Source organism: Notamacropus eugenii, chromosome X (assembly GCF_028372415.1).
Source record: "Notamacropus eugenii isolate mMacEug1 chromosome X, mMacEug1.pri_v2, whole genome shotgun sequence".
Lineage (NCBI taxonomy): Eukaryota > Metazoa > Chordata > Mammalia > Diprotodontia > Macropodidae > Notamacropus > Notamacropus eugenii.
The window spans coordinates 63,759,378-63,772,436 of NC_092879.1; positions in this window are offsets into that span (position 1 = coordinate 63,759,378).

The following is a 13,059-nucleotide window of genomic DNA, read 5'->3' on the forward strand; positions in this document are numbered from 1 at the left end:
GATCCTGCAGAATAAAATCATTAAACAGAGCATCTTCTTCAACCCAGGGATCTCAGTGGTGGGAAAAAATCCCCCAAAACACAAAATTTAAAATGTTCACAAAAACACTTTCTTGGAGCAACAAATAAACAAACAAAAGGAAATCAATTGAGGGCCCATGAATTAGGGAGAAAAAATTGTGTTATATGAGGAAAGGGAAGAGAATAGCATTTCTATAATGCTTACGGTGTGGCAGATGCTGTTAAGTGCTTTAGAAATCTCTCATTTGATCCTCACAACAACTCTTAGAGGGAGGCGCTATTATTCTCATTTTGCATTTGAGGAAATTATGCTTATCACCCTAATTTTACAGTTGAGGAAACTGAGTCAGGGAAAGGTGAAGTGACTTGCCCAGAGTCATACTGCTATTAAGTGTATGAGGTCAATTTTGAACTCAGAGCCTCCTATCTCCTGGCCCAGAGCTCTATCCACAACACCACCAACTGCTCCTTATATTGTTTTGTAAAAATGATGAACTTTGTAAAAAATGATTGCTTTGTAAAAAATGATAAAAATGAGGAAATCAGAGATACAGGGGGTATCTTGCATGTACTGATGCTGAATAAACTGAGGAAAATCAGAACAAAAGCAGTGACTAAAATAATGTAAACCAAAAAGGACAGCACAACTTTGATTAAATGCAATAACCGGTCTTAGGCCTGGTGGCCACATGATGAAACACACATCATCTTTCCTCTTAGTTGAGAAGTGGGGAAATAGAGGTACTAGAAGTCTTTTACCCCCCTTCCTTTATCTCCTAGTTTGCTATCCCCCTGCTCCAATTCTTTCTTTTTAATATTCTATTTAAACATAAACCTTTATCCTCCCTAACCTCACATGTGTATACATATGTTTGGCCTCCTGAAGAAGAAAGGCCAAGTCCACCAAAATCTGTACATCTGTTTTACCGAAAAATGCTTGGGGGGGGGGGCTCCCTCAAAGATGACCCTCACCCAAGAAACTAAAATACTATCGCAGAGTAAAATTAGATTCAGCATAACAACAGGGGAAATTGATAGTCATTTGTGGTCTGTGATTCCAGTGGATTCCTCACAACTACCCTGTGAGGTTGGTGGTTCAGATATTTTTAAGCTTGTGTTTTACTGAAAGACTAATGGAGTTGAAGTGGAGAAGTGAGAGTGTCCTCGTGAGAGGCTGAAATGTCCCCCATTCTAAGGAATAGAAGCTGTTATTACAAGAGCCATCCACTACACAAGAAGAGGTCAGATCAAGCTGCTTAATCTGGGAGTGGTGAGGGTGACAAAGATAAGACCTGGGATCTATGGTTGGGGAGACAGCAGTGTCCTCTAAGTGGCTTCAGCCTATGCATACCATCTTTGTGGATTATTTTTGGATAGGATAGACCAGACCTAGATGAACTAGACTTGAGGATGGGAGGAAATCACCAGACCTTTGCCATAAGGGAAATGAGACTGGGTTGGGTAGAAGGCCTGGAATTGCCCTAATGAAATGATGCCACAATGTCCTCATTTACTAGGAACATGAGAACAAAACTGGTAGAGAGTGGGATAGAGGAAGAAAGGTTCCCCACAGACCAATGGCTATGTCTTTGCCTTAACTGAGGCCAATAGTAATAAAGTAGTGCCCTTACAAGAGAGTCTCCAGTGTGGCACTAACGAGAAGCATGTTGCAATCAGGAGGGAACAAAGGACCAACATTAGGAAAATAGCCTACCCCCTGTTAGAAAAGAGCTGTAGGGGTCATCAATCACAGGATCTACCCTATGGGGGAACTCAGGGTGGCTTGGGAAGCCCAGGTTTAGATCAGCTTTAACAAGACATCTAACGATATCTTCATTACTAGAGACAGAATCATTCATTACATGATGGATAAAACATAATAGCAAGTAGAAGCTGTGGTGGAAGAGAGTGTGAATCTATGCTATGAAATGTAAGTGGTGTTCTCATGAGAGGGTCCCCAGCCTGTCCCCAACAAGAGTCCCACCATTATTTGGATTCAGGAGCTGGCATTAAATGAAAAATAGGCCAGGCTAGATCAGGATACAGGGGAACAGGGGATATAGGAAGGGGCGCTAGGTCTATCCTCTGAGAAACAAAGACCAATAAAGATTGGAAAGAGAGGTTCAGATAGCCACTAAGAAGGAGCTGTGACAATGCTCTTGTAATGAGAACGAACTAGACCAGACTCATTGCAGATGTTATGATGGTCAACTTAGAAAATCCTAGAGAATCAACTAAAAAAACTACTTGAAATTAGTAACAATTTTAGCAAAGTTGCAGGATACAAAATAAACCCACATAAATCACCAGCATTTCGATTTTTACCAACAAAATCCAGCAGCTAGACATAGTAAGAGAAATTCCATTTAATATAATTAGACAATATAAAATACTTGGGAGTCTACCTGCTAAGACACACCCAGGAGCTATATGAATGCAACTACAAAACACATTTCACACAAATAAAGTTGAATCTAAACAATTGGAAAATTATTAATTGCTCATGGGTAGGCTGAGCCAATATCATAAAAATATGGCTAATATGACAAAAAATGGAAAATGTTGCATGTTGGAGGGGATATGGGAAAACCAGGTCATTAATGCACTGTAAGTGTAATTGTGAACTGATTCAACCATTATGGAGAACAATTTGGAGCTATGCCCAAAGGGCTATAAAACTGTGCATACCCTTTAATCCAACAATACTACTGCTAGACTTAGATCACAAAGACATCAGAAAAAGTGAAAAGGACCTATTTGCACAAAAAGTATTTATAGCCACTCTTTTTGTGGTGGCAAGAAAAGGAAATTGGGGAATGGTTAAACAAGTTGTGGTGTATGATTGTAGAATATTATTGTGCTATGAGAAATGACAAGCAGGATGATTTCAGAAAATCCTGGAAAGACTTACATGAATTGATGCATAGTGAAGTGAACAGAACCAGGAGACCATTGTACACAGTGACGGCAATATTGTTTGATGAAGAGCTGTGAATGACTTAGCTACTCTAAGAAATACAAAAATCCAAGACAATCCCAAAGGAGTAATGATGAAGCATACTATCTGCCTCCAGAGAAAGAAGTAATATTGATAGAATACAAACTGAAGCATGCTATTTTTCACTTTCTTTCATTGTTTTTTCTTTTGAGTCTTTTTATACAAAATGACTAATATGGGAATGTTTTACATAATTGCACATGTATAACCTAGATCTGATTGCTTACTATCTCAGGGAGGAGGGCTGTGGTATATGAATGTAACAGAATACTATAATATAATAATGAAAGACAGAATATCATAATGGAATATGTAAGAAATGACAAAGAGGCAGATATAAGAAATATCTGGAAAGTTTGGTATAAACTGATGCAAAGTGAAATGAGAAGAACCAGGAAAAGCATTGTAGACTGTACCAGCAACATTTTGTGATGACAACTATGAATGACTAGGCTCTTCTCAGCAACACAATGATCCAAGACAAGTACAAAAAAGTACTTTGTACTTTTCAAAGAAAAATACTATTCCCATCCAGATAAAGAATTTATGGACTCTGAATGCAGATCAAAGCACATTTTTTCACTTTATTCCTTTTTCGTGTTTTTTTTTCTTGTGATCTGTTTCTGTCACAAATGTGACCAATGGAAATATATTTTACATGATAGCACATGAATAACCTACATCAAAATGCCTACCATCTTCAGAAAAGGTGAGGAGGGAGAAAAATTTGCAATTGAAAATCTTATAAAAATGAATGCTAAAAATTGTCTTGAAATGTAATTGGGAAAAAAATAAAATACTACTAGAAGATGAAAAAAGTGACAACATGAACAACTGAGAGGAGCAAGGAAGAGATTATCTTTCAGATATATGGCTAGGGGAATTTATGGCCAAACAAGGGACAGAGAAGATCACATAAGGTAAAGTAGATGATTCTGCTTACATAAAATCAAAATGTAGCTCCATAAAATCAAATGTAGTTAAAATTAGAAAGTAAACAGTTAATTGGGCAAAGATATTTTCAGCAACTCTGTCTGGTAAGAGTCTCATTTCCATGATATATAAGGAACTGCATCAAATTTATAAGAATAAGCTCCCTTCCTCAAATGATAAATACTCAAAAGAGATAAACAGGCCTCAGAAAGAAATCCAAGCTATCAATAGCCTTATGAAAAATATGCACCACAGCACTAATAATCAGAGAAACACAAAATCAGGCATTTCTGATCCTGAGGTTCCAGTTCTCACCTATGACACTGGCAAAGTTGACAGAAAAGGAAAGTGACAAATGTTGGAGGGGCTGTGGGAAAACAGGAACATTTAAATCCTGTTGGTTTTTTCTTTAGATCTGTGAATTAGTTCAGTCATTTTGAAAAGTAATTTGGAACCATGACCCCAAAGTTACTAAACTACTTATACCTTTTTACCTAGTAATAACATCAATAGCCTTATACCCCAAAAGATAATCAAGAAAAAAGAAAATAGCCCCACACGTACAAAAATAGCGGCTCATTTTGTAGTGAGAAAGAACTGAAAACTAAGGGCGTGTGCGTGTGTGTGTGCGTGCACATGTACACACATTAATTAGGAAATGGCTATATGAATATAATAAGGTGATTATTCCATAAGAAAAGATGAAATGCATACCTTCAAAGAAACCTGGGACAACTTGGATGAACTTGTATGGAGAGTGAAGTGAGCAGTACCTGAACAATTTATATTATAACAGCAGCACTGTAACAACAAATACCTTTGAAAGATTTAAGAACTTTGATCAACACAATGATGGACAATTCCAGAGGACCAACAATGAAGTCTGTTATCCACCTTCTGACGTATAAGTGATAGATTAAACGCAGAGAATGAAGCATATTTTTTGGGATGTGGCCCATGTAGGGACATGTTTTTTTCTTGTTCTTTTCAGTTCAGAGAGAAGGAGGAAATAAGTGCTTAGTAACTGAAACCAATTTTTTTGATGTGGGTTTTTGATAGTGATCAAATTATTTACCTCTTCAAAGCTGGCTAGAGGGTGGAGCACTGGGGGTTCTTGGGGGACAGTTTTTATACAAACAGGAACAAGGTGATATTGAGGGCTACATGAATCAGTGGAAATCTCTATTCTGCAAGTAAAATCAGATTTTCAAAAGCCACCAAGGGTAACTTATTAATAGAGTAAAGGGACATGGAGTCTATACAAAACAGCATTGTGTGTAGTAGAAAGAATGCTGGACAGGAAGTCAGAAGAGCTAGGTGTCGGTGCCAGCTCTGCCACTAAAGTGCTCTTTTACTTTGGGTGAAACACTTCCATTTCTGTGCTTTAGTTTAATTTATTTGCAACACTTATTCCCTGTTTGACCTTGGGTGAGTTATAACTTGTCTGGGCCTCAGTTTCCTGAGTTAACTATATGCCCCCTGTGGTCCATTGCAGCTTGAAATCTATCTATGGCCGTATGTTAAGTCTCTTCTCCCAGCTCCACCCTCAAAGCATGGAGTGCTTAGTTATCTACATATGACCTTGTACATGTTGCTTAACCTCACTGGGCCTCAGTTTCCCTATCTGTAAAAGGAAAATGGATGAGCTCTTGATCCCGTCATCTCATGATATGTAGTTTACCAACTTCATTGGATAATTGGGAGGATTCAATGAGAGAACACACATGAAATTGCTTCCAAAATCAAGAAGTATTTCACAAATGTAGGATTATTAGGTAGGAAAAAGAAGAAACTGCACAAAGACATAAAGAGACATCTTGTTGAGAAATGGCTATCTTCATTTGATTCACTAAAGATTTATTAGGTATCTCTGTGCCAGTTGCTTTGCAAATTACTGTGGATACAAAAGTTACACAAAGGTCTCAACCCCTTTACCTCCCCATGTGCTTCTCCTTGTGGGTCCTCGAAGAACTTTGAATCTAACAGGGAGGGGAGATCGGGGCAGAATAGAATTCGTGCCCACAAATAGCAATGATCCAAGGGAGCCTGTGATTGGGGCAAAGGAGAGAGATCCAGAGCTCTCTGCAAACATGTGGGCATTGGCTAAGTTCCTTTCTGGCCTGGGAAAAGTCCTGAGAGAAAGAAAAGCCTATCTCCTGGAAGACATAGCCTTTGAGTTGGTCCTAGAAGAAAGAAAAGTATTTCAGCCAGCCAAGATGAGAACTCAAAGCCTTTTTATATGGGGGTAACAATTACAGAAAGGAAAAGAAGCGGGGGAGTGCAGGAGGAGGTTGGGGAACAACAGTTAGGCCAGGCATGCCACAACAGAGAATGTCTGAAAGCCACTGGGATGAAACAGAGCCGGAAAGAGGGATGAGCAGAGAATGCTAAAGGATTTTTACAAATACCATTTCATTTGATCTTCACAACCCAAGGAAGTAGGTGCTATTATTATCCCCATGTTACAATTAAGGAAACTGAGGCAAAGATAGGGTAAGTGATTTGCCCAAATTCACAGAGCTAGTAAGCATGCACAGGCAGATTTGAACTTGGGTCACCAAGTGCTCTATCCACTGTGCCTCCCAGCTACCTCTGAAATGCAAGTCTGAGTCAGGCTACAGAGGTCCTGGGATGTCAGGCTCAGGAGTTTGGACTTCATCTGTAGGTGATGAGGTGCCCCTGAGGGCTTTTGAGTAAGAGAATAAAATGATGACATCTGTCAATTCCTTGGCTACTTGGGCAGCAGCAGGAAGGGTGGATAATTGCAAAGAGGAAAGGCAGGAGGACAATTAGGATGGAATTATAATAACCAGGGCAATAGGTGATAGGCTGAACCAGTAGCCAAGAAAATAACGAGTAGCCAGATGTTAAATAATTCCTTCAGGCAGACTTTACATGATTTGGCACCTGATGGGAAGTGGTATGTGGCAGAGAGATTGGTAGAATGGCACAGAACCATGCACAGAAATAGAGAAGCTCAGGGAGGGTCAACTTTAGGGGCCATGATGATGCATTGCATTTTGGACCTTTGGAGTCTGAAGTGCCAATCTATACCTCAGAGAATGTCCAACATCTTCCACACACATTCTGTTTGGAATATGTTGCTGATGAAAACTTTAAAATATCAGGGCACAAGGCACTCCAAGTCATTTTCAGTTACTTTATAATTTATGTCTGATATAAAAAGCCAAGGAAGGAACTTATTTCATATAGACTGCAAAACTAGACAGATCAAAGATCTGGTAGAAACCTAAATTTAGAATAATTCTATTTTATGTCAAAGAAAGGAGAAAGGGAAGGTTTTTTACTGTTAATAGTGTGCCACTTAAGAAGTGAGAGACAAAGAAATCTGGGTCAAAGGGAAGGGTTCATAGCAAAGCAATCAGTATGTCAAGCAATGACTACCTTGTGCTTCCAAAGTCTAAACCATTCATGCTCTATTGTAACAACTCAGGTTCCATTTAGGAAGCAAATATTTAAAATATTTAGAAAATCTTCCACCAATCCACCATTATTTTGTCCCCACTTCTTCAGCTGTAATTGGTTCATTGAGGAATTTTGCACTAACTAGGTAGGACTCAAGAACTATTGATGCCAATATAGAGAGAGAGCATGCCCTTTCCCATTTTTCATAAAAGGCATTGACTGGCTGAGATGTCAGTCAGCATCAGGGAAGTCAATGACAGTCTTGCATGTTATATTGTCATGACCTCAGTCTGGGTGCACAGACTCCTTAGAGATTTCTGGACATGCTCTCTCCTCCCCTACTACTCCTTTGCTATTTCAACATGAAAAAAGGTCTTGGGCAGTGGTTCAAGGACAAAGAACATCTTCTATTCCACCTGAAGGACCAGAGAACAACAAAGATCCTTGTGTCCTGAGACTGCTGTCTCCTCAACAAGAATTGGGAGAAGGGGAAAAATATCCTTCAGGCTTTGGCCTATTGATATCCTCCAAAAGCACCTATGACCCTGGTTTAATGCCTCAGGGAAGACTTCTGTTACATGCAAGAGCTATCATAGAAGAAACTTCCTAGATTCTCATTCATTCCAAGTCATGTCTGATCAAGCATTCTCAACAAATGACCATCTAGTTTTTGGTTGAAGACCTCCAGGGATGGAAAACTGATTCTCCCTGGCTGTAGATGATTCATTTCCCCTAACATAGACATGTCTTAAGATATCTGTTACTGAAGCCATATGAGAATGAACCTATGACAGTTCTAAATATTAATATTTCAGGGCTCACTTGCCTTTCCCTCTGTCCATTTTCAACTATACCATGTGTTGTAATTGGCTCCATACTTGTATCATTAGATACTAGAAATGACTATTTTCATCTAATTCCCAGGGTGACAGAATCTAATCCACATTTTTCACACTAAAAAATCTGGTGGTATGAACTATGTATTAACATTGGGACCCTGTCACCCGAGCTAGGGAGAAACTTATCACCACCTATTGGACACTTAGCTCTTCAGGAAAAGTACATTTGAAGTACATTAGCTAATTCTAACACAGGGAGAAGGCAGGGACTTGCAAATAAGCTTTGGATTTCAGTTAAAACACTTGAGGGCCTACTATGTACAAGTCACTGTTAAGATGCTAGAATACAAAGATAAAAGTCAAGCAGTCCTGGCCTCAAGGAACTCACATATTTTTGGGGGGTAGAAATCCAAATGTGTGACATTATGATCCTAGACAGATAAGTGTATATGACATTATATGTAGGATTATACTGAAAGTAAATACAAAGAAATTTTGGAGTATGGGGAAGTGGGTAACTAATAAAGTGCATGAAGGGGGAATGGCATGTTATCAGGTCTGAATGGTTTTTAGCTACAGCTCCTTCTGCTCAGCCAGCCCCAGAAGTAGTCAGTGAATTTTTTTTTGTACTACCAGAAAAACAATTTAACTTTTTAACAGTCATCAGACCAGAATATTTAGTGATTAACTCTCACAACTATGCCTACTACCATTTAAAAACATCAAAATGACCATATAGACAGATCTCTCTCTCTCACCGAGGTCACTGAGAAAACTCAGTAAACATAAAGACCATTAAAAAAGCTCAAGGAAGACATAGCCATCATCTATATTAAATAACATGAAGTTTCCTTCATGTAGGAACAATCTTAAGGATTCTATGTTGTCCTTCCCTGAGAGAATATTTTCTAAGGTCTTAGTAAATTTTATGAATCTCCCCAATCACATTCCACTCCTCATTTTCATGTCTTTGCATTGGCTGTCTCCCATACCGGGAATGCATTTGTGCCTCACATCCACATTCCAGAATTCCTCACTTCGGTTAAGAAATAACTCAAACACCCTTTCCTGCACAATCTTTCCTGATCTCCTTAGCTTTGGATGCCCTCCCCGTCTTCCTCAAATTGATTTCTTTTGAATTTATTCACTAAATGCTCATGTATATCTATGGTGTCTCCTCCAATCAGACAAAAGTTTCTTGTGGGCAGGGATTTTTAGTTTTTGTTTCTACATCCCTAATATCTACCTCAGTGCCTGTTGCACAGAAATGCTTAATTTGTGCTTGTTGCACGACTCATTGTTGGAAGAACTTTCCCCTCTTTGATTCAGAGGAAGTTTGAGATGATTCTTTTCTTTTGATTCCATTGATTCTTTTTTTTTCTTTTGAACACTTCCCTCTACTTTTGAATCTCCAGAACTAAGCAGATCAAGAGGGGAGGTGGAGAGGGGTGGATGGGAATTTCTCTCTCTTTTCCCAGGAGCAGGAGATGGTGGCTTGCAATTAAGGCACATGGGAAGGAACATCATGCTTCCTCAGGTGAGCATGAGACTGAAATTCCTGGCCACTTTCCTCTGTCTTTCTGTCTGCTTTTCTGAGCTTAGTGTATTGATGAAGGAGATTGAGAGTGACCATTTCTAACTTGAGGGTTGTCTCATAAATAATCCTGACTTCAGAGCTCTTGAGATCAAGTTCTGAGTACTGGCCTCCAAAAGGCAGAATTCCTTAACAACACGCAATGTGAAACAGGAACAATACTGTCCTTGGGCAGGAGATCAGGAACTTGCCAATTCTCCATGCTTTTGCTGTGAATTGTTCAGATGAGGCTGGTCAGAGATGAAGGGGAAATATTTGTTCAACATTCCCACAAAAGGTTATTACCATGGGGGAAGGAAGGGGAATCAGTTATCTGAGTATTTCATGTTTCCTGTATTGGTCACTATGTTCCTTTTGGTCCTTTGAGTCTTAAGCGTTTTCTGTGTGTGTGTGTGTGTGTGTGTGTGTGTGTGTGTGTGTGTGTGTGTGTGTGTCTTCTCTTATATCCATGTTGTACACTGAATAGATGTATAGGTGTTATGGATCGTCTTACCTGCAGGTGTAGAAACTCTAGACGTAGCTGTACCTAAGATTTGCTTTAGAGATTTTCCTGGAGCAATTGGGGAGGTCAAGGGCCAACATAAGAAACTAACACCTATGGGTCAAGCCCTGCAGGGTCAAGATCACAGTGGACCCAATGTCTTTGGGCCACTGGAGACACATTTGGGACTAAGGTCAGCCTGATTTATGGTGCATCTACAATGCATAATTTTTGGAGCACTGAGAAGGCTGACCTATGAAGATCCCAGGCATCTAAAATATAAGGGGTTTTAGTTTAGTCCTGTGCTTAAAACCATACATGGGCCATGTTACCTTGAAAAAAAATCTCCCTCTCAAAGGGGTATATGAGGAGCTTCTAGTACAACTCACACATGAAGGAATTCCTCTCCAATATACCTAACGACTGGTCATCCAACTTCTGTTTGAAGACCCCCATGGAGGGGGAAGCAGCTACCTCCCAAATCAGCCCATTCCATCTTAGGACAGCTTGAATTCCACCTCTTCTCATTCCTTTCCTTTTCCCAATTCCCCTACTTATTAATGCTGCCAACATTTCCCTCACCAATTAATTTGCATTTCAGATATATGTTTTTATGTATTTTTATCTAGCTCTATATTTTTATATATAGACTTCTAAATTATTTTATATATCTATATATTTTTCTCTAATATTTGCTTAGTCATGCTGATATTCTTCACCTCCTACCCCACCCCCATCACCAGCAGAATATAAGCACTCAGAGGGCAAAGTCTGTTTTTTGGTTGCCTTTATATTCCTTGCTCTTGCTTGCCCTTCCTTTATGAAGAGGACCAGTCACACCACAGGGTGATGATTCCTGCGTGAAGTGAATTTAAGTGAGGCACAATGTCATCAGCCTCACCATCTCTTTTCCTGAGTCATTGAATTCCAGTGGCAAGGCAAGGCAAGGCAAGATGAGTGGCAATGGCTTGGGATGCAGTGGATGACCTTAAAGTCTTTGGTATCTGACCAAGCCCTAAGTGTTCCACAGTGCGTGCTTCAGTCACCTTCGTGGCCATTGGAACAAACTGCTCTCATCAGTATATTCTGCCAGGGGAAGTTTTCATGTGCTTGGGGTAGGCATCCCCCTAAGTCATCGACAGAGTAGAAGCTTGTCGGTTACCCTCCACCTGGTTTAGCCCATTTGCCAAGATGGTTCTACAGGGTGTGGCTGCTGCATGTGCTGCAGCTTCTAACACAGTGTCTAGCACAGAGTAGAGGATTAATAAATGATAGTTGAAAATTGGATGAACTGGCAGCAACTCACACCAGTCAAATAACTGGTTTGGCTGATTCCACTCACTTATCAAACTAGCTAGCTGAGTAATTTGACCGAAAGGGCCAGTTGCTTTGGTGATAATAAAGACACAGTCTTAATTCACTGTGTACATCTTAATTTGCTTCTTGTCTCAATTTTCTTCCATTAATAAGATCTACACATTTGGAAATCATGTTTTTGGCATAAATAATTCATATACAGAAAATTAAATTGGATGAGATTTATCCTGATACAAGTAGAAAGTGAGTCTCTTAGCCCCAGTAGCCACCTCACAATTGGATGTCACATCATGGATTTAATTGCTGAATTGAAGCCAATGCTGGGAGCTTTATATTATTTCTAAACACTCAATGACCATGAGTAGCAGAGACAGACAAGCTCAAAGCCAGGCAATTTAAAAGTGCTGTGGTTACCATAGGTCAGAAAAGGAAAACAAAGGTGTCAGAAGTCAGGAGAGGAGAAAGTATTATGAGGAATTCAAATAAGAGAGAGTGTTTTGCATGAAGCATCACTCAGTCAGTTTAATAATTTAAACATTATTTAAATGTTTAAATAAACATTTAAGCATGCACTATGTGCCAGGTACTTTGCTAGGCACTAGGGATACAAAAAGAGGTAAAGGACGGTTCCTGTCCTCCAGGAACTTACAATCTAATGGGGGAGACATGTATGTGCAAGAAAAAGAGGAAGAGAAGGAAAAGAAGGAAGACATTAGAATTAAAAGGGGTTGTGAAAGGCTTCCTGGAGAAATTGGGATTTTAGCTGGGACTTAAAGGAAACAAGGAAAGCCAGGAGTTAGAGATGAGGAAGGAGAATCTGGCAGGTATGGGAAATGGGCGTCATTGAACACAGTAGTAAGTACATTTGTTCGAAGTGAAGTCGATACAGAGGCTAGGTCAAATGCAGCCAGAGGCTGCTCACATAGCTTGTACTACGTCAGATTCTGGTAGTTACATGCATAGGGTGAAGGAGTTTGGCTGGACTTGGTGTTAAAAGACCTGAGTTTGAGTCTTGGCCCTGCAACTTACTAAATGTGTGGCTTTGGGCAAGTCACTTCCTCTCATCAATAAAATAAGGAAGTGGAATTTCCATGACCTCTAAGGTCTTTTCTAGCTCTAGATCTGAGAGCCTATGGTCCAGTGACCAGAGCCAAGAAGGGACCTCAGAGTCCATCTAGTCCAATGTGTAGCTCAGCAAGAATCCCCTCTACAATATGCTGGAAAGTGGCTATCCATATTTTGCTTAAAGACTTTCATTGAGGGGCTGCTTAGATAGCTTTGTCACAGCTGAAATCTGGCTCTCTGAAACTTCTACCCTTTCATCCTCATTCATTCTCTGAGGCCTAAAAAATGCCTTGGTCAATACTGAAAAACAGCTCAATTTCTACCTAAGTCTCCTCTGTGTTCAAAATCCCCATTTCCTTCAGCTGATGCTCATATGGCCTGATAGT